Source organism: Geotrypetes seraphini, chromosome 19 (genome assembly GCF_902459505.1).
Source record: "Geotrypetes seraphini chromosome 19, aGeoSer1.1, whole genome shotgun sequence".
Lineage (NCBI taxonomy): Eukaryota > Metazoa > Chordata > Amphibia > Gymnophiona > Dermophiidae > Geotrypetes > Geotrypetes seraphini.
Window position 1 is genome coordinate 36,356,118 of NC_047102.1, and position 24,652 is coordinate 36,380,769.

At 42.9% G+C, this 24,652-nt stretch overlaps 2 long non-coding RNA genes across 2 annotated transcripts in view; both read left to right on the top strand.

Moving 5' to 3' along the window:
• LOC117352380 overlaps nt 1-24,652 on the top strand; it is a 255,037-nt gene that overhangs the window by 115,011 nt on the left and 115,374 nt on the right. The gene's annotated exons all lie outside the window — the stretch shown is intronic.
• LOC117352379 lies at nt 12,681-20,827 on the top strand. Its single transcript, XR_004537668.1, has 3 exons — nt 12,681-12,841; nt 16,241-16,425; nt 20,551-20,827. It is a non-coding gene; the product is annotated as an uncharacterized LOC117352379 (long non-coding RNA).

The following is a 24,652-nucleotide window of genomic DNA, read 5'->3' on the forward strand; positions in this document are numbered from 1 at the left end:
AGCTCATTACTCCTCCAGTTACTCACATGTTAGTTACTTTCATTCCAGAGGCTTCCGCATAATGTTTCATTCTTTATCACAGATGTCTTTATTATTCTGGCTCTTTTTTTAATTTCTTGATTTTTCTTTGACTATTCTCGGTTGATGTTTTCCTTTTGTTCTCCTGACATCACCTCCTACTATTCTGGGTGTTTCTGTTTTCCTACCACTAACTGCTGTTATCCTAGTCATTTAGGCCCAGATTCTGTAACTGATGCCAAGTTACCCATTCTGAGCTTGTTGGGGAGGACGGGATATAAAACTCACCAATTAAATAAATAAATTGTCGGTGGCCGTCGATCACGTGTCAGTCACATGATGAAATCGCACTTCTGGTAAAGGTAGACGCTGGCCTACAGAAATGTAGGCCAAGGCATAAATTTGCTACTTAGTAGTTTGAACGCATGCGCCCTTGTCTTAGTAGTTTTGGAAAGAGTAAACAAGTGATTCACGTCCACCCTTTCCACACCACTCAGCCAGTGCGGTCTTCCTAAGGGCGCAGCACCCCTCCTCCTCTCTGCCCCCCGCTCCTCTCCTTGCCATGCGCATGCGCCCCTTGCCTTCCCCCATAACTTTTTTTACTTCCTGGCGCAAGTTTGCTGCTCTTGTTGGCATCGGTGCTCTCGGACATCACTTGCGGGACCTGCGCAATGACCTAAAAGGGCGAGGTGACACTGACGTGGGCACGCTGCTCACGCCGGAAAAGTTAAAAAGGTACGGGGAAAGGGAAGCGGGTGGCGTGCGGTGTGCGGGAAGGGGCGCCACTGCCTCTATCATATCGCCCCTGAGTCATCTTTTCTCCGAGCGGAAGAGCCCCGGCTGCTTTAGCCTTCGCATGCGGGAAGTCATCCTATCCAATTTATCATTACGGTCCATCCTAAAGATTGTTTCCCCTTACACTGTACCAACTGAAAATGAAGGAAAATAAAGGATTTGTCCAAAACAAAAAACTAATAAAGACCAGAAGACAAATTCATGTCAAGTTATATTAGACTACCAGACCTCCAATACCCAAGGCACTACTTGAGTGGTTTTTTTGTGCCCTTACTGGGGTGGTAAATTCATCATTGGTCTTGGTAAAGCACTTGTGCTATGAAAATTAATTTAAATATTTCTGCTATTAACCTTCGATAAATATAAAGTGCATTAGGTGCTTTAAGAAGGGAAGCACTTATCTTTTGTGCCCGACGGCTGCCCACCGTTTCACGCTTGGTTTCATCAGGGGCTAAGCCTCCTTCCACTAATTGCACCAACCTAAAAAATAAAACTTGATCAATATTTTGAAAATAGTCAAAAATCCTAATAGACCCTATAATTTTTAATTACTAATCTTTTTAATCTTTTATTAAATGTGTTGTACTGATGATTCAAAAATCTAAGTCCCAAACCACTATTTGCTAAACAATGTTAGATTAAAATAAAGAGATGATTGACAAAGAACTAATTTAATTGATGCTAGAGACGTTCATTGTGTGGCGATAACCATGTTATAAATAACTCCACAAAATGATATTCAACCGATGTGTTCCCTGACTAGAATTAGTAATGATTCATTTAATAAATACTTTAAACTGATACTTGAAATTCATTATATTTAAATAACTCTAAAAATCCTATAAAGCATCAAATTAATATACTGCATAGATCTGAACTTTGAAAACATTACATTAGTGATTCCTATTCTGCCAATACTTTGCGGTTCAAGGCGGATTACATAAAAGTTTTCAGAAATTACATAAAAGTTTACTGACAAAACAACACAAAAAATAATAAAGATTGTAGAACCTTTGCAAAAAAATATATTCTTATTTCATTGCTAGCAAAATGCATTACTGCCGTATTGTTTTAACAACAAACCAGAACTGCTATGATGACGTCGGCAATTCTTGGCCAACGCTGGTTGTTCACAAAAAATGGAATCTAAAATTGATTACAAAACTTAATTGGCTGAGCATTAGAGAATGACACGGTGACAAAATTCATCACCGTTCCCGACCCCGTGGATAACCGCGGGAAATAATCCCATGTCATTTTCTAGTGTCTATTTCAACCTCGGTCCTTCTACACCAGCATTCTTCAAAGCAAAGCTTGCGGGTCAGTGGTTGAGGCCATTCATACTCTGATTCTTATGTGAGCCAAGGATAATGAAGCCATTGTGACATCACTGATGTGATTGGCTCACTGGTGGAATGAGGCATTATGACATCACAATATCTGCTCTGGATACCAGAGACTGTCATTCTGTAGTGTCTGTTTCAACCTCGGTCCTTCTACACCAGCATTCTTCAAAGCAAAGCTTGCGGGTCAGTGGTTGTGGCCATTCATACTCTAATTCTTCCCTCTCTCCTTAAAGAATGACATGAAGATGGTTTCCCGCGGTTATCCGCGGGGACGGGAACGGTGATGAATTTTGTCATCGTGTCATTCTCTACTGTGCATTTTAAGTGTAACTTGCCAGCGTTCAAAATTAAAGTTCAAATTCAAAACTGCCACTCGAAAATAAAAAAGAATACAAATGGCTGTCACAATGGCGATGGCATTTTCTCACAGCGTTTATCGCCGGCATATAAGAGTAATGAGCCAATACAGACTTAGTTTAGTTTAAAAAAATCCCATTCTAAAAAGAATAAATATTTGTTTCTGAAAACTCATTTGCAAAAGATAATTACTTATTTAAAGAACCTTAACCCTTACACTGTACCACCATACAATAGTTTGTCATCTCTGTCATGGTTTGGGGTTCACCTAAAGCTGTGGCAAATAATTTTAACTGAGAGCAAGTAATTAGAGTTAGGTATTCTCTCCTCAGGAGCCTAAGGGTTCCTTTTATTAAAGCTCAGACATTAATTCTATAAACGGTGTCCCGATTGTAGGTGGCAGTAGGTGGAATGCACGTTTAAAGTAAAAAACAAAACAAAAAAAAAACCCACCCCGAGGCAGGCAGTCTACCTTGTAGGCATTTTCGTGAGCCTAGGGAGACGCATAGGGCCACCTAAGCTCGCCCAAGGTTAGGCATGGGTGTGGTTTCGCCCAGAACTGGCCTTAGGTGAGCTTAGGCAATCCTAGGCATCTCCCTAGGGCATAGATTAGTTTAGCAGCCATGGCAGGGAACCTGTCCCCCCATGAAGTAGGCTGGCAGGAGGGGTGCCATCCCCCAAAGATCACCAGCAGGAAGGATGGCCAGTTCCACGATAGAAACCTCTACTGTGGCTTAGTAAAAGGAAGGGAAGTTGTGTGTGAATGTGATGGCAAAGTTTTGCCACCCTTTTAAACACTCCAGCATAAACTGGCACAGGAAAAATGGTCTTAACAATCACAAAATCCATTCTCTAATAACAGTCATTTCCTCCCGGGGTTGAAATCATGTCGCCTTCAGCTGTTCTCTCTAATTGTAGGATGACAATCCCCTGCTGCATCTAATTGATAGATTTCTTGCTGGTAATTGCACAAAGCGTAATTTATTCTATAGCAGAGCATGTAAAGGCCTCGTACAATACATCCATTTTTTTTTTTTCTAAAGCGTACATTGAGTAGAAAAACCTTTATTTCCGCAATATCTCCGGGAAATCCCAAGTGACAGAGCAAAATAAAGTTTGTAGGACATTTGGGTAAAATGGTGTAGTAATATGTAATTATTATTATTATATTATTTATTTATATACCAATTATATCCTGAGTGGTTTACATTCAGGTACTTTATCCTGTCCTGGGGGGCTCAAACTCTACCTAGTGTACCTGGGTCAATGAGGGGATTAAGTGACTTGCCCAGGGTCACAAGGAGCATTATAACATCCCCAACAACGGTCAAAGTACCAATAAATTATACAGAAGTTTCACGATAAACATTTAAAAGCCTCCCTTGCCTCTTTCCATTCCTCCCCTTCCTCGGTTCAACGCTATTGGCACCTCCAGACCTGCCAGTAATTTTGGAGCCTTAAAGGTCAACAAGTCATTTCGTGCATCACATTTTAATATTAATGACCTCGTTGTACTACATTTACATGGTATTATCAGTGGATGCTGCGACGCACAAACAAGATCGTACAGGGCCATTGTGTGTATCGGAAGCTAAAATACTTTGACGCTAAACCGGTTAGAACTGGTTTAGTGTCAGTTAAAGGCATGGTAAGTTTAGAACATCGGGGCCTTGGAGAGGTTGGATGTGGCTGCAGGACCTGTTATCAGATCTTTACAGAGATTTCAGCAGATGGTACATACAGGTTTCCCCTCTCCTTGTCCCCTTCACCTTTGTAGCCAATGGAGTAGCAAGGGTAGGTGTTGCCTGGGGTGGTTCCCCCTCCTCCGTACTCTCCTCTCTGTCCCTGGTCCTTCCTCACCCCCTACACAACACTTACCCCCTCCATTCCCACCCACATACCTCTTTAAATCTTCGCCAGCACGAGTAGCTTCTCCGGCATTGTCTTTCCCTCTGATGTCACTTCCTGGCCCGCAACCCGGAAGTGATTTCAGAGGGAGCCAGGCGATATATCAAATGCTTATTAAACTTGAGCAGCAGGCCAGAGTAGTTGCTCACACTGGCAAAGATTTAAAGAGTTCTGGGAGGGGGGGGGGGAGGATGCTCCCACCAAGACAGCACCTGGGGCGGTCCCCTCCTTCCCCTCCCCCCCTGTTACTATGCCACTGTTTGTAAGTATCCTAGTCATCTTTTCTGCTTTCGCTGGGTTCCAGTAGGAGCCTGAGCTCTTTGTAAAGAAGCCGGGAATAACTTTGGCCTCACCCCACTAACAGCAGGCACAGACTTGAAAAGCAATGTATCTCCTGCCACTCCCCCAGCTGCTACATTAGCAGCCAGATTATGGGTCACACCCAGACACTCCCATTTCTATTATTTAACATGTTTTGCAAACAAAATGGATCATCAGCGCATTTTATTCTTTTAAAACTTCAAATTCCTGAGAAAGATGGCACTCACAAAACCAGGGAAAGATTCTGTGGGTCAGTTTGGCCCTCGGAGCGCAATGGCATGAGCATACCAGAGACTGTCACAGCTGTTTTCTGCTCAGACACCATTTCAAACAATCCTACACATGGGAAAGACAATTCCTAGGGATGACAGAAAAGACATACCTACACTCACCTTCATCATAATGATAAATAGACAAGCAAATTAAGCCATTGCTAAACATATTTTGCTTGCCAAGTTGCAAAACAAATGCAGTTACTGTTTTCTGTCAGTTATGTTTGTGACTTTTGACTTCCTCCTATCCTTAACCCTCCTTTTTGTCTTCAGCCTTCCTTGCGCTTTTCCCTCTACTTCCGTTTCTTCATCCGAGAAATTTCCTGTATATTGCCACTGAGAAAGTGGACCCACTACATGAAATTCAGTCCAGTAAGTGGATAACAGCTGAATATCATCATCCCGTGTCTTGTTAGCTTCTGGGTTGCTGAACCATCTTGGTTGTTCAGTGCTTAATTCAGCCTGCAGCTATCGGTGACTTACAAACTGCTTATACCATGGCGAGCCTATAGGAGGCCACAAAGGGACATACTTCTGCAATGGCTCGTAGCTGCACCTAAGACATTAGGGAACAACAGTGTATACTATCTTTGGCACCCCAAAGGTTAATGTCTGGTGTAAAAGGCCACACCGTAATGCACCATGCACTGTTTACAACTGATAGCATAAGTCGCCTGCATCACTTGGGTACCACATCCGTGGCTACTAAGTTTCCAAGTTTCTTCAATATTTGATTAATCGCTTATTTAACATTCTAAGCGATGTACATAGTATAATAATAAACATATGTTAATAAAGGGAGACTGACAATTTAATTTAAAAAAAAACAACAAAAAACTTAAGGCCCCCTCCTTAAGGAGAAGGGAAAGAAATACAATTTTGAGAAAGTTAAAGAAAACATATATGGTAAACAACGTTAGGAAGGAAAAACAAAGGGAGGCAAGAGTAGTAAATACTACAACTATTATTTCTGTAGTACTACCAGACATACGCAGCGCTGAAAAGAGTCACGAAGAAGACAGTCCCTGCTCCAAAGAGCTTACAATCTAAACAGCCAAGACAGACAAACAGGATGTAATGGAAACAGTTAAGGGGAACGGTTAATCAGCTGGCTGGGTTGGAGGGCAGAGGGGAGAGCGGAAGCTTCTCCTCTGACGCAACCGGAAGTTGCATCAGATCAGATGGGAAGCTTCCGCCCACACATGCATGACTGCAGGCAGACAGGCTCGGCCGGCTTGAGCAACTTTCCTAACGCACCGCGAAGGTAAGGGGGAGGGGGATAGATTCGGTAGGTAGAAAGGAGGGAGGGGGTCCGCGTGTGATCGGTGACTGCGCACGTTCCCTCCCTTAACTGCGGGGACAAGGCCATTCACCGCTCCACGGGGTGGTGGATGGCCTTGTCCCCGTGCCTGTAGTGAGCACTTCCCCCCCCCCCACCATTTCGGTGGGTTACAGGTAACAGCCACTGTGTCATTCTCTAGTCTGGGTAGTGTGCTTAGAGAGGAAGTGGTGAATTTTGGGGATGTTATAATGACAGGCCTTAGCAGTTTGTTGAATGTGCATAGAAAATGAGAGTTCGGAATCGAAGACGACTCCAAGGTTGCGAGCAGAGGAGACTGGAACGATGACAGTATTGTTTACCGAGATGGAGAACTGAGCAGAGGGTTTAGGAGAAGAGAGGAGCAGCTCATGGGGACAGACCAAAGAAATTCCAGAGACCAAGCAATAAAAAACTGATTTTAATGACATACACTGTGCCCCATTATTCCCTTTCCACTGGAACTCTTCACCTCCTAATGTCAAATGACTCACTTGTTTGGGAATGCTGAAGAAGAGAGGTGGAGCATGGAGGGGCGGGGCAAAGAGGAGTGAGGTGGGGCAGGGCAGGTACAGACAAAACAGCGCTCTCCAATGATGTCACCAGGGTGCGTAATTTTATGCACATGTTCTTTTACCATCCTCCCACCTATGGCTGTTATTTCACAAAACTTCACATAACAGAAATAAAACAATTGGTATCAATATGAAATTTACGTGCACCATCCACTTTTTTAAATTTTATTTTTATTGCCAACTAAAAAAGCACTTTCCTAGGTATTATTTAAGATTTATTATTTCAGTTGTTTACTTTAATTTACAGTGATGTATTATCCTTTATGACTGCATATTTTTAATTATGTACTGGCATTATTGTTTTTTGGATTACATGCTTGCTTTATTTGTACATGATCTTGATTGGCTTGTCCAAGAAAAGAGTATATAAAGTTTTATAGATAATTAAAATACAAATTCTGGAGTTACTTCATAACAGCAACACTCCAAGCTGTCAGACTCCAATAGCAATTATGTCCTGGACTCAGATAGGTACAACCCTACCTATTAATGAATACTTCCTGCTGGAAAATGAGAACAAGTCAGACTGCTCCAGATCCCTCCACAGAAGCTACCTCACTTCTATCAGATACTTCAAATACAGATTAGAAAAAGGAATCTTGCAATGTCCAGCTTCTATACAGTGCAAATAAAAAGGCTGAAATGCAGTCACCTCTTACTGATCAGGTGATCTGGTCATTGGCGTTCCAATATGCTCCATCTTTTAATTAGGGAAAGTATGTCTCTTTCTGAATGGGAAACCAAGAAGGGCGAGTGGTGTTCATGCTTTGGCAACACGTTATCTCCAACAGCAAGAAGTCGTGTTTTGATTGATTGTTATTGATTTTTTTTTTTTTTAGCAGTTCTGGGAGAGGGGAGGGAAGATGATGGGAGGAGGTTGATTCTGTTTCCATTTATAATGATTCTATTATTGGACTATATGTTTTGTTGTATTGATATATATTTACATATCATTATAACGTTGGTAGTTACATTTGGAAAACGAATAAATATAAATTGATATACTACCAGCTGCAAGTCCTGGTTATGACGTGCCAGATAAGACAGTGCCCTCTTTAAAGGCCCATATTGCCTTAGGTCAAACATCTTTATATAATAGAGCTGTTCAAGACTGTGGCTGGCCACACAAACCATGATTAATGGCAACATGTTCACTGTAAATAAGTGACGTGTATGTGTTAACAATGTTTTGGGATCTTGCTGGCACTGGCTGCCTGTCTTTGCTGCTTTTTTCCATCTCCTTGCTCTCTGGGGGCTCTGGCTGAACCCTCTTGATAGGAGGCTGTCTGTGGAACGTGAAGTACCTGAATGTAAACCACTTAGACTAAAAGTGGTATATAAATGCTTAAATAAATAAATATACAAAAAAATCTTATAACTGACTCCACTTCCTGGAAGTAGCCCAATTGCAATGTCCATACAATCTACTGCCCCTAAAACTAAGACTGTTGAAAAGTGAACGTCATAAAATTGTATCAATGTTACTAAATAACTTCTGGAAATAAAGTTGATTAGTTTTCTTGCTTTATTAGGTATTTATATACCACCAAGCGAGGTTATCTACCGTAAGTGGTTTACAATCAAGTGCTCAAGCATTTTCCTTTCTGTCCTAGTGGGCTTACAATCTATCTAATGTACCTGGGAGAATGGTGGATTGAGTAATTTGCCAAGTGAAACACTCCACAATCACACATCCCAAGGGACTAATTATTCCATACTCCAAAAACCCTGGGTATATATTCACTTGTTCCCTGCTCAAAAGGAATTAAATTTATGTTAAGACTTCTATTCACCCGCTGAATATCAGCCCCTGTAAAATGATAAAGTTTAGAACAAACTAGAGGAACTACTTCTTCACACAGCAGATCATTCATTTATGAATGACTTTGCCAGCTATCATTGTGCTGGGAAATGCCTGGATTCAACAAGGAATTAAGACTAAAAGTGTGCAATTATGATCAAAGTTTCCTCAAAGGTACATAGAAAGATTGTTCACTCCTTCCTCCCTTCCAGACAAGCTTTAATAGTGTGGGTCCAGCAGTCTTTGAGAACTCATGTGGCTAAATGCAGAAGATGACTGAAATGCATCTTGTCGAGAATTAATAATGGCGGTTCTGCATCCATCTGAGATGGAACGTTGATTTTTTTTCCTTGAGGGCCACAATCGGCTTTGGTTTTCAGGCTTTCCTCAATGGATGTCCATTGAGTAAGCCTGCATAACTGAATCCAAGAACCAGCTTGCTTTGCACAACTTTCTTACTTAGAAAAGTAGATCTGTTTGTAGCCTTTGAGGGCCAAGATTGTACACCCCTGAACTGAACAATATATAGAAGACAAACCTAGCGTAGGCTGTTTAACATCTGAATCAGGGATCTTACCTGGGGCCTGGATCATTCAGTCCAATATGAGTTTTGTAAGAATGTATTGATGGAAACAGAAAAAATAAAGACTGTGGAGACAATGATCTGGATTCCAAGCTTTATTCAAAGTTCTTCATAAGACTGATCTATATATAAGGTACAGTCATCTCAGATGATGCACAGAAAGAGATTGTGGTGTGCAGATGAAGAACTATAGGTTTTGTGGTTTTCATCATTCTGGACCCCAGAGGAAGGTCTTTCCGACCGAAACACAGACCGTGTCTGGTCTCTATACAGATCAGTCTTATGAAGAACTTTGAGTAATGCTTAGAATCAAGATCATTGTCTCCACAGTCTTTGTTTTTTGCTTCACTGTGAAAGTTGACTTGGTGATTATTTTTGTTTGCAATATACAGATGGTTCATCCCCTCTCATCTTTTTCTGTTTTCCAGCAGTCCTAACTCTATGTAACTATGGCAAGTTGCAAAGGGGGCCGTACATGTGTGCTTTCACTTTAAATTTGGGTCAGATTCCGTAGGTAAAGGTACTTTGTTGCAAAATAGGCAATTCTAGGTGAATTGTTCAGCGATAGGGACAGTGGCGTACCTAGCATATATGACACCCGGGGCCCATCATTTATTTACCCCCCCCCCCCCATCTATATGAAAAATATGATTTTTAGTAACAATCCACATATCGGACAAGAGTGTACCTAGGAAAAGGCAGCATCTTAAACACTGCAGTGAGCACTAGAACACCAACACATACATTGTAAAACTAAACAAGCCAGATCCTATACAGTCGATGCTATCAGAAAGCCATGTCCCTTTCATACACACAGACAGATACACCCTTGCCCAATATGGAATAATCATAATCTAAAAATAGAAATATGGACAAAAGTTAAACTGAACCGCCAAGAAACCAGACTCTGCATACAATGCAACACTACAACACCACAAAAACAGTAATATATGTCCTCTAATGCTGTGCAAAATATAAAGACAGTAGATGTAAATTTGAAAAAACTGATACATAACAATCACCACTTTACAAATTAACAAATAAAAATAAAACAAATAATGAGAAATAAGAAAATACCATTTTATTGGACTAATCCCCGTAAGCTTGGTCCCCATCCCCGCAAACTACCTGATTCCATCCACACAAGCCTTGAATTGTTTTATATTGAACTTATTATATTAAAGTATAAAAAGAAACAATATTCTGTACAATTGTCAATTTATAAATCAGCGTCTTCTCCCCACTCTCTCTTCCCCATTTCCCTTCAGCGACCTCAGCCCACTCTCTCTCCACTTTCCTTCAGCGCATGCACATAAAAACAAGCAAGTAATTTTATATCATTTTCATTCTATTCATTCTTAGAAATTAAAGTCTAAATAATGCCAGCCACATAACAAAACATGATTTTACAAAAATAATTCCCTACACAGTCAAGCCTGCAAGGATTACTAGATGTCTTTCAGCAGCTCCCCTCCCTCCCTCCCCCTTACCTTCGTGGCCAAGTCAAAATGATCTACCAACAATAAAATTTTAAAAACACAAAGCACACTGTACGCAGAGAAAATGTTAATTATCATTTATATTCCTTGGGTTTTCAAAGAGATCAAGGCAGATGACTTTATGCAATGTCACCTCAGTAACAACTATACAAAAATAGACAAATATACCCCCTCCCTTTTTACTAAACCGCGATAGCGTTTATTAGCGCAGGGAGCTGCGCTGAATGCCCCACGCTGCTCTCAACGCTCATAGGCTCCCTGCGCTAAAAACCGTTAATGCGGTTTAGTAAAAGGGGGCCATAGTGCAAAATATAGACAGCATATACAAATTCTCAAAACGGACACATTTTGATCACTAAATTGAAAATAAAATCATTTTTCCTATCTTTGTTTGGTGATTTCATCAGTCTCTGGTTGCACTTTATTCTTCTGACTGTGCATCCAATATTTCTTCCCTTCTTTCAGCCTCCTGTATGCTTCCTCTCCTCCAGACCTCATTCCCTCCCCCAACTTTTTATTTATTTCACCCTGCCCCCTTCTTTCTTTCTCTCTGTCTGTCTTTCTCTCTCTCTCTCCATGCCCCATTTTTTTCTTTTTCTTTGTTTCACCCTGCCCCCTTTCTTTCTGGCTCCCTGTCATCGTCCCCCCCTGTTTCTTTCTTTCTCCCTCCCCTCCCCCATGCCACTGCCTTTGGGAAAATGCTGCCACCGCCGCTGGGGAATAGGCTGCCACTACCGCAGTCGGGAACAGGCCGGCTCCGAGTTCGCCCTGCTTGTCTTCCCTGCAGGGCTGACCAACTCTCGCCACCCGACGTCGATTCTAACGTCGGCGAGGACGTTCCGGGCCAGCCAGGTAGCGATTGGCTGGCCCAGAACGTCCTCTCCGACGTCAGAATTGACGTCGGGCGGCGAGAGTTGGTCGGCCCTGCAGGGAAGAAAAGAAGGGAGAACTCGGCCGGCTTGTTCCTGATGACGGCATCCACTGCCTTTCCCCGGCGGCAGCCTATTCCCTGGTGGGTGGCCCTTGGGGCATGCACCCGGGGAGGACCGCCCCCCCCTTGGTACGCCACTGGATAGGGATATTTGGGGAGAGCCACAGTAGCATCTCAGGAATATATTGTTACTTCCTTATAAATGTATTGGTCTGAAATAGAAGAAATCCTTTCAAGCAAGACTGGGCAGGCTTTAGGATAGAGAATTGTGCTTTTTATTGGTATTAATTTAATTTGTGGTTGATGTGTCTGTTAGTTTTGCCTCTATTTTATTTTTTTCCTTTTTAGATTTTGGATTTATATTGTACCTTGTTTTCCTTACTATGTTTTTATCTTGTAATCTTACCTTGAAGTAGAGAATGACACGGGGACAAATTTTTCCCCGTCCCCGCGGGAACTCATTTTCCCCGTCCCATTCCCATTCCTACAAGCTCTGTCCTCATCTGCACAAGCCTCAAACACTTTAAAATCATAAGTGATTGAGACTTGTGTGGTTAAGGCAGAGCTTACAGGAAAAGGGCAGGTACAGAAAGAACGTCAAAACTCATGGGGATGGGACGGGGAAAAATTTGCCCCATGTCATTCTCTACCTTGATGTCCTAAGGATCTGAGAATGGGTAGATGAGAAATCTAATATGGGCAATAAATGCAAACACACATATCCTTTTATATTACAAATCTTTCAAATGAAGTACTGTAACTTCCATCCAAGCACCAGAAAAGACTTAGATCTGATTTTGCTACGAGTTACTCCATCCAATAAATTGCAGCTTCCCAACTCCGCGCATTGACCCGCCTCCCCCAGCCCATGAAAATTACGGCACCGGAGAAAAAATGAGCTGGTTGGTGCCATCGCTTCCAGGGAAGGAGTGCCCAAGCCAGCAGATTAGTCCTACCGCCGTGTGCATTTTTCAGCCATCTGTGACCCAAGGGGCAGGTGGGTCTCTCAGGATTCAAAAGACTTGTTGAAACTGTCACAGTGATCTTGACAGAAACAGAGAGAGCAACTTCCAGCATGCTGTCGGAAAGTCTCTGTAGAGAGGAAACGGAGGCAAGGGTGAGCATTCCCCATTTCTGAATTTTGACTAGAGACTTATTAAAAATGTTGAGCATTGTGTGGTGCAGTGGTTAGAGCCATAGCCTCAGCACCCTGAAGTTGTGGGTTCAAATCCCACCCTGCTCCTTGTGACCCTGGCAAGTCACTTAATCCCCCGTTGCCCCAGGTACATTAGATAGACTGTGACCCATCGGGACAGACAGGAAAAATGCTTGAGTACCTGAATGTACACCACTTAGGTTATAAACCTTTAACGATACCTCTGAAATCAGGTTCTGTACAATAAACATTCTTCACATATCATGAGAAAAGCTGAGAAATTTAGGGCTCCTTTTACCAAGGTGCATTAAGCGATTTAGCTAAGGCATCCATTTTGTTCTATGGGCACCTTAGCATTTAACATGTGCTAAATCGGTTATCTCGCCTTAGTAAAAGGATCCCTTAATCCAATGATGGCAAAGAAGACTTTTGACATGGAAACCACACTACAGCCTCGCTACTTAAGGCTGCCCCAAATTTGGATGACTAAACACATTTGGGCCAATTAAACTAAGCTGGTAACTACTACATGTGTTTATGAAAAAGGTGTGACCTTCACAAGCTTCCCAAGACAGGGGATGTTACTACTGATATTTTTCCTTACTCACTTTATATAATGAATCCTGCCCAAAAGGCGGGAGCAAAGAAGTTTTTGGAAAAGGGGAGTTCAAAAAAGACACGTGGAACAGAGCAAGCACTAAGGACAAGAGTTGACATTTGGTTGCTACGATAGTGTTTTTAGCTCGTGCAGAATTGCATTAGTTCTAGCCGCGTAGCGCAGGTTTAGCACACACGGCAATTCTGTGTGCGCTAAAAACGCTATCGTAGCTTAGTAAAAGGAGCCCCCAAGTGTGAAACAGGCTCTTGTTGGAATTAGCTGTTGTTATCCCCTCCCCCATTTTTTCCAAAATGGCAGATGACGTTTAATGTGAGCAAGTGCAAAGTGATGCATATGGGAAAGAGGAACCCGAACTATAGCTATGCGACGCTGGGTTCTGTGTTAGGAGTCACAGCCCAGGAAAAGGATCTAGGTGTCATTGTTGAGGATACGCTGAAACCCTCAGCTAAGAAAGCAAATAGAATGTTAGGAATTATCAGGAAAGGAACGGAAAACAAAGATGAAAATGTTATAATGCCCTTGTATCACTTTATGGTACGGCCACACCTCAAATACTGTGTGCAGTTCTGGTTGCCAAATCTCAAAAAAGATATAGCGGAATTAGAAAAGATAGAAAGAAGGAGGACAAAACTAGTTATTAACAAGGTGCTCTTGGAATAATCCACAGCTTATCCTTGGGGACATAGGCAGCGGAATGTTGCTTTATTTTGGGAGGCCCAAGAGCTCTGCCCTGGCGCATGACCTCTAAACAGCTCCCGAGTCCCCCTCCCCCCACCTCCTCCCGGCGCTTTAGTTAAAACTTCAGCAGCCGCCATGCAGCATCCATGAGCAGGCCTTCTCCCGGAAGTAGAGTAAAGGGTTCATGGGCCGGCCTGCTGCACGGCGGCTGCCTGAAGATTTAAGCAACACCACCAGGAGAAAGGTAGACGAAAGGGTAAAAAAAAATAAAAGCCATGGCCCCGTGGCCTCCCCTGTTCCAATATCTATGCTTGGGGCCTTTTAGGGATCCTGCCAGGTGTTTGTAATCTGGTCTAGTCACTATTAGAAGCAGAATAGTGGGCTTGATGGACATTTGGTCTGCTGCAGTATGGCTGTTCTTATGAATACTATTATTATTAAAGTATTTCTATACCACTTATAGCCTAAGTGGTTTATATTCAGGTACTCAAGCATTTTTTGCTTGTTTGTCCCGGTGGGCTCACACTCTCTCTAATGTACCTGGGACGATGGGGGATTGATTGACTTGCCCAGGGTCACAAGGAGCAGCGTTGGATTTGAACCCACAGCATCAGGGTGCTGAGGCTGTGGCTCTAACCACTGCGCCACACACTAGCTACGTAAGGACTCTAAGTACCATCCAGGCTTCCCATTCTTAACTATTTGAGCATGATTATCCTTTGCTTAAGTTCTCACAGCTGTCTGGGTGGGTGTCCAAGTTTGTTTGCCTGCCTTTCTGTTTTGTTGGCTGAAACATTGGTCAAAGGACCTCAGATGCAGCACCACCCAGACATCCACAAGAATCGTGACTCCAGCTATGGAAGCCCGAGAAAATATTACTATCCCGTATCCTCCTTTAGACAATTTCCGTACTTGTTCTGCGTCATCTTGAACTTTGACCTCCATCAGGAGTGCATTCAATGCTTCCACCACCTTTTCTGTAAAAAGAGATTTCTTTATGGTACTCCTAAGTTTATCCTTTTCATCTTTGTCCTATGATCCCCTTATCCCTCATTCCTCAGCTTCTTTTTATGAAAGAGGCTCACCTCCTATACAGTTGTATCTTGGGAATAGAAAATGACACGGGGACAGATTTTTTTCCCCATTCCCGTGGGAACCCATTTTCCTGTTCTGTCCCCGTGAGTTCTTTTCCTGTCCCTACCCCATTCCTGCAAGATCCGTCCTGATCTCTGCCCAAGCCTCAAAACACTTTAAAATCATAAGTGTTTGAGGCTTGTGTAGTTACAGGAATGAGACAGGACAGCGACAAAACTCACGGGAACGGAAAGGGGAAATTGAGTTCCTGTGGGGCCGGGAACAAATTTGTCCTCGTGCCATCTCTACTTGGGAGGTATACCCTTTCCTTTAAGACAAGAGTTCTCAACCTTGTCCTCGAGAAACATCTGGTTTTCAGGATACCCACAATGAATATGCATACAATGGATATCTTGAAAACCAGACTGGATTGGTATGTCCCAAGGACTGGCAGGAGAATCCCTGCTTTAAGGTATTGTTTCTGAACTCGGTCCTGGAGTACCCCCTTGTCTGTCAGGTTTTCAGGATATCTACAATGAATATGCATAAACTTGATTTGCATTCACTGCCTCCATTATATGCAAATCTCTTTCATGCATATTCATTGTGGATATCCTGGAAACCTAAGTGGCAAGGGGGACCGAGTTGAGAAACGCTGTTTTAAGTGTCTATCCTGTTGAAGATTTCAGTATCATCAGCAAAATGATTCGCTTTTTATAGCAGCCCATTTACAATATCTCTTACAAAAATGATTAAATGCATGCTTGGCATGACTGGGATTAGAACCCTTCAGTCCATGATTTGCTAGGTCCATTCTGGTCTCCCATCATCTTCCAGAAGCTACTGCAAGCACTTAGCTAAGAAGAAATAGCACATTAAACATTTTGTAGGAGCTGGCACAGTTCCAGCCACCCAACCTTGATGTTTTTTCACAGCACTGATTTACATGTTCTGAACCGTACCATTCAAAATGTGTGTCTCTTTCTCAGATAGGGCAGCTCAAATGATGCAAGGTCTCTTTACATCTGGGCGTGGGAGTACAGATGAAGGCTCAACCCTCCTGCCAAGGGCGTCAAGATAAGATTTAAATCATAACTCCTGCAGCTGGCTTAGAACAGGCAGGCATGGTGGGAGAGGCTTGCCACTATCATACTGAAAATGTCATCATTTAAAGGTGAAGCCTGTTTAATGGTGGCAGTACCTTTTATTTTTCCTGAGGAAGAGTCCTGACGTTCTCTAGTCTAACTTTAACTTGAACAAATCTTTTGCCTTAAAGAAGAGTTCCGATAGGTGAATTCCCAGCATTAGTGATTTTTGAAGTCAGGGATCTTAACTGCACGTCCTTAAAAATCTGAGGTCTGTGCCACTTTTAGTCTCAGCCTAGGTTATGGCTCTGACAGACCTCTATGACAATTTAGCTCTGACAGATCCTAATGCTGAGATTAAAAGTAGCAAAACTTTTGCCCTGAGGTCCGTGCCACTTTTAGTCTCAGCATAGGGAGGGGAAAGCATTAGGATCCGTCAGAGCTAAATTGTCATAGAGGTCTGTCAGAGCCATAACCTAGGCTGAGATTAAAAGTGGCACGGACCTCAGATTTTTAAGGACGTGCAGTTAAGGTCCACGAGGTCTGTGTTTTACCCCTTCCTATTTTTGAAACTGTTGAAAGGACGCTGGGGACACTCTCGGCTCTTTCTTCAGTAAGGAGGAGACATGATAGAAACCTTCAAAATCCTGAGGGGCATAGAGAAAGTGGACAGGGACAGATTTTTCAGACTGTGGGGAACCACTAACACAAGGGGTCACTCGGAGAAATTGAGAGGGGACAGGTTTAGAACAAATGCTAGGAGGTTCTTTTTTACCCAGAGGGTGGTGGACACATGGAACGCGCTTCCGGAGGTGTGATAGCCCAGAACACATTGCAGGGTTTCAAGGAAGGTTTAGACAAGTTCCTAAAAGAAAAGGGGATTGAGGGTTACAGATAAAAAGAAGAGGTAGGTTACAGAAATGGGCAGGAACCACATTACAGGTCATAGACCTGACGGGCCGCCGCAAGAGCGGACCGCTGGGCGCGATGGACCAATGGTCTGACCCAGTGGTGGCAACTTCTTATGTTCTTAATAGGTTATACTCTAGTGCTATCCAGATTCCAAATGAGGATCTCTGTGTCCTTAAGGAAAACCTTTCTGTATCCAACCCCCCCCACCGTTACCCCTAAAACATTACTCAGAGAAGAGATTTTTTATGACCTCACTAAGCTTCATTCTCTGCAATATACTTACAAAAGAATTCACAGGGTTACATGTGCCTGCCCCATAGGGACCAGGCCATGGTTATGCAATGATTTATACAGGGAAGAAGCTAAAGGAAGGCCCCTCCTGGAGTTCTATTCTTAACCACTGACTGCCCCATTGCAAAAATAAATTGCTACCTGCATTTTTTTTATATTAATTTAGGCATTGGTCAATGGGCGTAAGCCTGTCACATGATCTGTTTCTGACTGTTATTCTCTTCTAGAGTCTAGTAGACTCTCAGTTAACCGACACCCATAGGGATTGACAGATGCCAGATAAATGTAGTTTCTGGTTGCTTGAGAGTTACTTTTAAAAATAGGCCATACTATTCTATACCACAAACTGTTCCAGACAAACTACCAGACATGTGGTAGGCAAAGCATAGGCGTACTCAGGCGTGGCATGCCAAGTTTCCACCAGAAATTGATTTTATTTTCATTTTTATTTAAAGTATTACAGTATTTCTTTAATTTTTATTTTTTTTTTGCTGGCTGCTTTGAGAGTTCTGGTTGCTTGAGTTAACAGAGAATCTACTGTAATTTTATCAACTTTTAGTGTAAGCAAACTCTTCTCTAAAATTACTCCGGCAATTACGCAAGTATAAAGCAGTCCCAAGGAGAATGTTTGAGCCTCCTTTTATGCAATCTGAGTATAGGGGTTTTCAAGAAATGAGTTCTGGAGAATGGGAGGAGTCATGAAGTTTGCATGAATTTTATGTCTGCACATACCTCACACGTGTAACTTCACACCAACTCCCAAGCGGATACGTATGCATGCCAGTCCATTTACCCATAGTTGTTCTAAGTACCACCTATCTGGCCGACATTGAAAACTATTTAACTAGCCAGGAATGGCATTTGCATAAATAGCACCTTAAACATAGGCGCCAAGGAACACAGCACATAGCGCATGTCAATCATGAGTTAGGTGTCATTTCTATAGGGTTACCAGACGTCCGGATTTCCTTTTATGATTTTTCACTTAATTACATTTTGATATAGTTGATATTTGGGGAGGTGGTAGACCAATGATTAACAGAATATCCCATTGAATTGATCTGCGTAAGCTGCTCTATTGTGGCCTCGGAAAAGGAATCTGAGGTTTTCCACCTTTCCAATACTATCTTTCAGTCAACATATGAGATGTTTATGTGCACTTTTTTTTGATGTTCTGGAGAGTGTTTTAAGAAGTTTGTTGAAGAACCTTTCTTGAATATTATGTGAATTTATATGCCCACTCCATTGTTTTGGTGTAGGTTAGGTTAGGTCCCATCGACTTGTGTAGGGGCCCATAAATATTTGTAAGCTTAGTAACATCGTAGTGTTAATCCAGCCTTACGGCTGCTGCTAAAATTTCTTTCACTGTTGTATTTCTAAGGGATAGACTGCCCTCTAGTTGCTAAAATGTTTAGAGTTCAAGCCTTAAATGTTCAAAGGTGTTCAGATAGAGATCACTTTCTAGAGGTGTTTTTAGCCATGGTTGTAGTTGAAAAGAAGTTTATCAGAAGGTAAATATGTGGCAGTTGATGTCTTTCACCCTTGTATTAAATCTGCTAGATGGTATCTCTGAGGGTCTACCTACATTTGGGTTCTAGAGAGAGTATTAAGGGATGATCTTAAAGGATTATCTTTGCATTGTATGAATCTGTAACATTCCTGGCACAAGCAGCAACCCCCCAATCTGCTATCACACCAGCATATGCTCTTCCTCTGATGTCACTTCCTGGACCTGGGGGGTTGCTGCTCGCTCCAGGAATGTTACAGAGATATGGGTGAAGGGAAGCGATGATTGTGCAGCAGAAGTAGGTTGGGAAGGAGTGTGTGGAGGTAGGGGGCGGAGAAGAGGGTGTGGGAGGGGTGCCACTGCCCCAGGTGCCTCTCCCCCTTGCTAGGGAGGAGTCTTAAGGAAGTCCATGATTGGCCATTGTTTTTGGCCAATCAGGGACTTCCTTAGACTCCTCCCTAAGGAAGTCCCTGATTGGCTGAGGAGCCCGAGGCACCTCAGCCAATCATGGCCTTAGGCCCTTCCCCATGCATCACATGATACACTGGGGTGTGGCCTGAGGCCGGTATTGCGTCGAGGCCAGCAGAGCAGCAGGACTTTGCGCTTCCTCCTGCTCGTGAAGATCACGGGAGGCCTGAGGAGCAGGAGGGACTGGGCACCCCTCCTGCTCCCAGTGTTTTTAAAGGTACGGGGAGGGGGGTGGGTCTGGTCGAAATCCCTTCTACCATTTGGTTTTTGGGGTTAGGGAAAATAGTTTAGATGGCAGGAGGGAGTGGGAACCCTCCTACCATAATTTTAAAAGCGGGGTACACAATTTGTTCGGGGAGGGAGGGGGAAGGGGCACTTGTCGGGAGAGGGAGGGGGGTTTAAATTTTTTTTTAAATTGGGCTGATATTTTGTGTGTGTAAACCACGCAAAATATCTGCCCGATTTTAAAAAAATGTAAAAAGCCGGCAGAAGCCCTGACAGTAGTGACAAAGGGCTGCTTCTCCTGTCACTCCTCTTAGGGCTCTAGCGATCTGTGCAGTCGGTTGGAGGCGTGTCAACGATCGACCCATTTGCATGCAGGCCTTTTGTGAATTCGTCAGCCGGCATGCAAACGGGGGTTGGTGAATCTAGCCCATAGACTTACAAACGTCCATAGTAACAAATGTAACTTTGTAAGTCTATGTGCTTTGAAAATGCAGAGTTTCAGAACAGCCAAGTTACCCATTCCAGGAGGGAGGCTCTTTGGCCCGTCCTGGATTTCTCCCAACCTCATCCTGGTGCATTATGGAACCTGTAGCACTAATTTCAATGGATAGAATCGTGGACTACAAATACTACACTGCTTTGAGATATAAGTTAAAAACCAGGACCGGCCACAAAGGTTTCCTCCTGGGATGGGTAACTTGGCAGCTCAGACAATTTTGAGTGTTAAGTACAAAAATGTGCATGCACAATAATAGAATGAGGGAAAATGCGGGTAAAGTTTCTGAACTGAGAAGTGCCTTTCACATTGCAGGGCAACGGAAGGGGCAGGAGGAAACAGAACACAAGAAGATGTGCTCACCTGTAATCCTAGTTCTCCTCTAAAACTTGCCTCCACTCATCTAAGCTGAGCGGAGAGTTCTCCATAGGATGCAAATTTTTTCTTCTTTCTTCTTCTCTACTTTCTTATCTTGCCTCTTTGCTACCCTCCTGATGTGCTCCCCATAAATGTCTCTTTATTTTCTTTAATGATTGTAGTTCACCCCCCTCTCCTTTTGTATCGGTAATTAAATTTGTACGTATATATTTTATTTGTAATTGTCTTATAATTTGTCCCCTATTTTTGACTTGTAATACGCATTGAAATACTTGATATAATAAACTTGAAACTTGCTATCACTATCACATTCTCAGTAGCGAAGGACAGGCAAGCTCCCTAACAATTGAAAACTCAGTATTGAAGTACCACTCCCCACTGCCAGCAATGGACTCCTGCTTAGCTTAGAATGAACAGTGCTTGCCTCCTATGAAAGCAGTGATCAGGATCAATAAACTGGCTCTGAGGCTCTAAAGCAGTGAATCACAAACTGTGTGCCACGGTGAGATGCCTGGTGTGCTGTGAGAGGCATGTCCTGTACGCAGTCAGCCGACACCAGCGCTTCTCTTTCTCACCGGCACTTCTCTTGTAGTCATTTTAGGGTTAGCAAGCTCAGAGCTCATCTGGAAGGCCTCCGTGCATGCGCAAATGTCAACATGATGATATCATACATGCACGTGATGTCATCACGTTGACGTCTGCACACGCTCAGAAGTCCTGTAGATGCGCCCCAAATTTAGCGTGCCAGGACTTGAAAAAGTTAGCAAGATCCTGCTCTAAAGTACTGTTCTCCGTTGCAAGATCCAGAGCCAATAGCAGCCCCAGTGAACCTTGGTGTGGCTCCTTGGCTCTCTTCCCTTAATAAATACATGCTTCCCTCATTCTTTTTTTTTTTTTTTTTTTTAAGTCTGCTGCTGGCACAGCCTCTGGATCAACTGTTCAGTTTTAATTTGGAACTAGGCAGCTCTCAGTACATTTGAGCCATGCAGTCCCCAAACGCCCATGTTGTGTTCATAAGATTATGCAACCGGTGAAAGAATTTGGATTTTGGATGGCTCAAACTGACCTAGAGCAACGTGATGATGGAAAAAAAAAAAGAGTAGCTGTCCCAGAAGTGGCACCAGCAGTAAGACTGTGGGAACATTAATAAACTGAGCAGAGATCTGGCCTGAAGAGATAGGGGGCAGGATGATGTGAGCTGAGACAGACTAAGCAAGGACTAGGAGCGAGTTTTGGAGAGAGTGCAAGTTAGGGGCGATAAGTCGGGCTCAGAGAGATAGTGAATCAGACTTACTCGTGTTGTCTGAGTGTGCCTGAACAGCTAGACTGGATGCATTACTGGAGGGGGACCTCCATTTGTTTCACTCTTTGGGGTGCTGGACATTGGTCACTTTGTCCGGCAACAGTTCTGGTTCTCGCACTTCTTTTGGTGAAGGGGCACAAACAGGGGCATAGCTACAGCCCGCCAAGTCTCTCCCACCGTGGCACTGCCAACAAGTTGGAGATAACAGCCTGGCACTCGCTTTTGCAGTGCAGGCCGTAGAAGAGCTTGCCGCGGCTGCTCAGGCCCTGCGTCAGTCCCACTTGCAGCAGTGCCTTGCCTCCATGCAGCCTAGAGCTCCACCTCCATGTCATATTGTCATACATGTGTGGCAAATTCTATAACACAAGTACATTTATGGACTCATTACGCCTGTAAATATATAAGAGGAATGGGTAGATGTCAATTGCTTATTTACTCTTTCCCAAAATACCAGGACTAGGGGTACGTAATGAAGCTACTAAGTAGTAAATTTAAAACAATTTGGAGAAAATTTTTCTTCATTCAACATGTAATTAAGATCTGGAATTCATTGCCAGAGATGTGGTGAAAGGTAGCTTAGCAAGGTTTTAAAAAATAAAAATAAAAAAATTGGCTAATTTCCTAAATCAAGTCAAGTTTAAGTTTCAAGTTCAAGTTTCAAGTCTTATTATTTTTAATATACCGACTATCAGCATGTATCTGGCCGGTTTACAATGCTAAAAAAAATAAATAAATAAAAGGTAAAATAATAAATAACTATGGGGGAGGTGTGAACATTAAAATGACAATTGACAAATACTTACATGGACTTGAGGGTAATAAGGGGGAAGGGAGGGTAAATAAGTACATTCTTAAACACAAAATTTAAAAGAAAAGCAAGGAGGGGAGATATGACATCAGGAATGGGGATCGCTTCATAGAAGCGGTTGAGAGATTTTGCTAGCTGTAAGTAAGAGGATATTTAGAAATTGTGGTATGCATCTTATTCCTACAATAAGCCACATAAATTCTGCTTTACTCTTTTGGGATCTTGCCAGGTACTTGTGGCCTGCATTGGCCACAGATGGAAACAGGATACCGGGCTTGATGGACCTTCAGTCTGAACCAGTATGGCAGTGCTTCTTATATACTGGCAATAATGGCAATTACACTCATACAAACACACTACACCAGCTCTAAGGTTGGCATAGTGAATGACAGTGATAAAGACCCACAAAGTCCCTCTAGTCTGCCCAACAAGTGGCCAGAGACGCTTCCACCACTGTGTGTGGACCCTAACTACCCATGCTTAAACACTGGTTGTCAAGTCTCCACTATGCCAGTCATATACTAATCTACTTTTTCTTCTTCTCTACCCACTATTTTGGGTTCTTGTAAACCGTGTCGAGCTCCATTCTCGTGGAGATGATGCGGTATATAAACTTAAGGTTTAGATTAGATTAGATTAGAAGTGTGTTCTTTCTGCAGCCCCTCAGTATCTCTCCTCTCTTCTTATACGCCTGAGAACTCCGTTCCTCAAATATAAATTGTTTATATTTATTCAATTTTCTTTACCATTCTCCTAAGGGAGTTCAGAATGGTTTACATGAATTTATTAGGTACTCAAGCATTTTTCCGTCTATGCCGGTGAGCTCATAATCTATCTAATATACCTGGGGCAATGGAGGGATTGGGTGACTTACCCAGGGTTACAAAGAGCAATGTGGGTTTGAACACACAACCCCACGGTGCTGAGGCTGTAATCTGTACTAGAGAATGACACGGTGGCAGTTACCCACGGCTAGCCACAGGTAACCCTCTGAAACGGTGGGGGGAAAAAGTGCTCACTGCGAGCATGGGGACAAGGCCATCCACCACCCCTTGGAGCAGTGAATGGCCTTGTCCACACAGTTAAGGGAGGGAAGGCGCGCGGCCCCCTCCCTCCCTCTGGCCAAATCTATCTCCCTCCCTCCCCCTTACCTTTGTGGCGCTTTAGTAAAGAAACTTACTGAAGCCTGCCTGCCTGCAGTCACGTGTGTGTGGGCGGAAGCCTCTCCTCTGACCAACTTCTGGTTAGATTTTTGAATAAGCGATTAATCAAATTTTTAATAAACTTGAAACTTGTCCACTACCTTCTCTGCTAAAAATTATTTCCTGACATTACTCCTATGTTTCTGAAAGAGGTTCGTAAATGTCTGCATCATATCACCTCTCTCTCTGTCTCCTTTTCTCTATTATATACATATTCAAGTCCTCCAGTCTCTTTTCATATGTCTTAAGGCACAAACCCTGTACCATTTTTGTCGCCTTCCTCTGAATCCCCTCATTTTCTTATGTCCTTGAAGAGATTTGGACTCCAAAACTAGACCTAATAATCCAAGTGGGGCTTCACTAATAACTTTTACAGGGGCATCAACAGCTCTTCTTCAAGTGTTTGGTTAGGCTAGCATTGTATACGACTGTGTTTCTTTGTAGAATAGGCTTCTACCAGCCACCAGAACTGTCTTCCACTTGTTCATATTGGTAAAATAATATATTATGGAGCAATTTACAGAAGTCAAAATTGTCTCCAGCAGTGCTGAGGGTGAAGCTAGGCTGCCTTTCCCAAAGTACATACTGCGATTTCATTTTGTAAATTATGAGGGGTGACGAATTGCTCGAGTACCTGAACAAATTCATGTAAACCGTTCTGAGCAGTACTAAGGAAATTCCTTAGGAAGTTTCCGTTGGAAAAGAACTGAAAATGGATTCCTAACA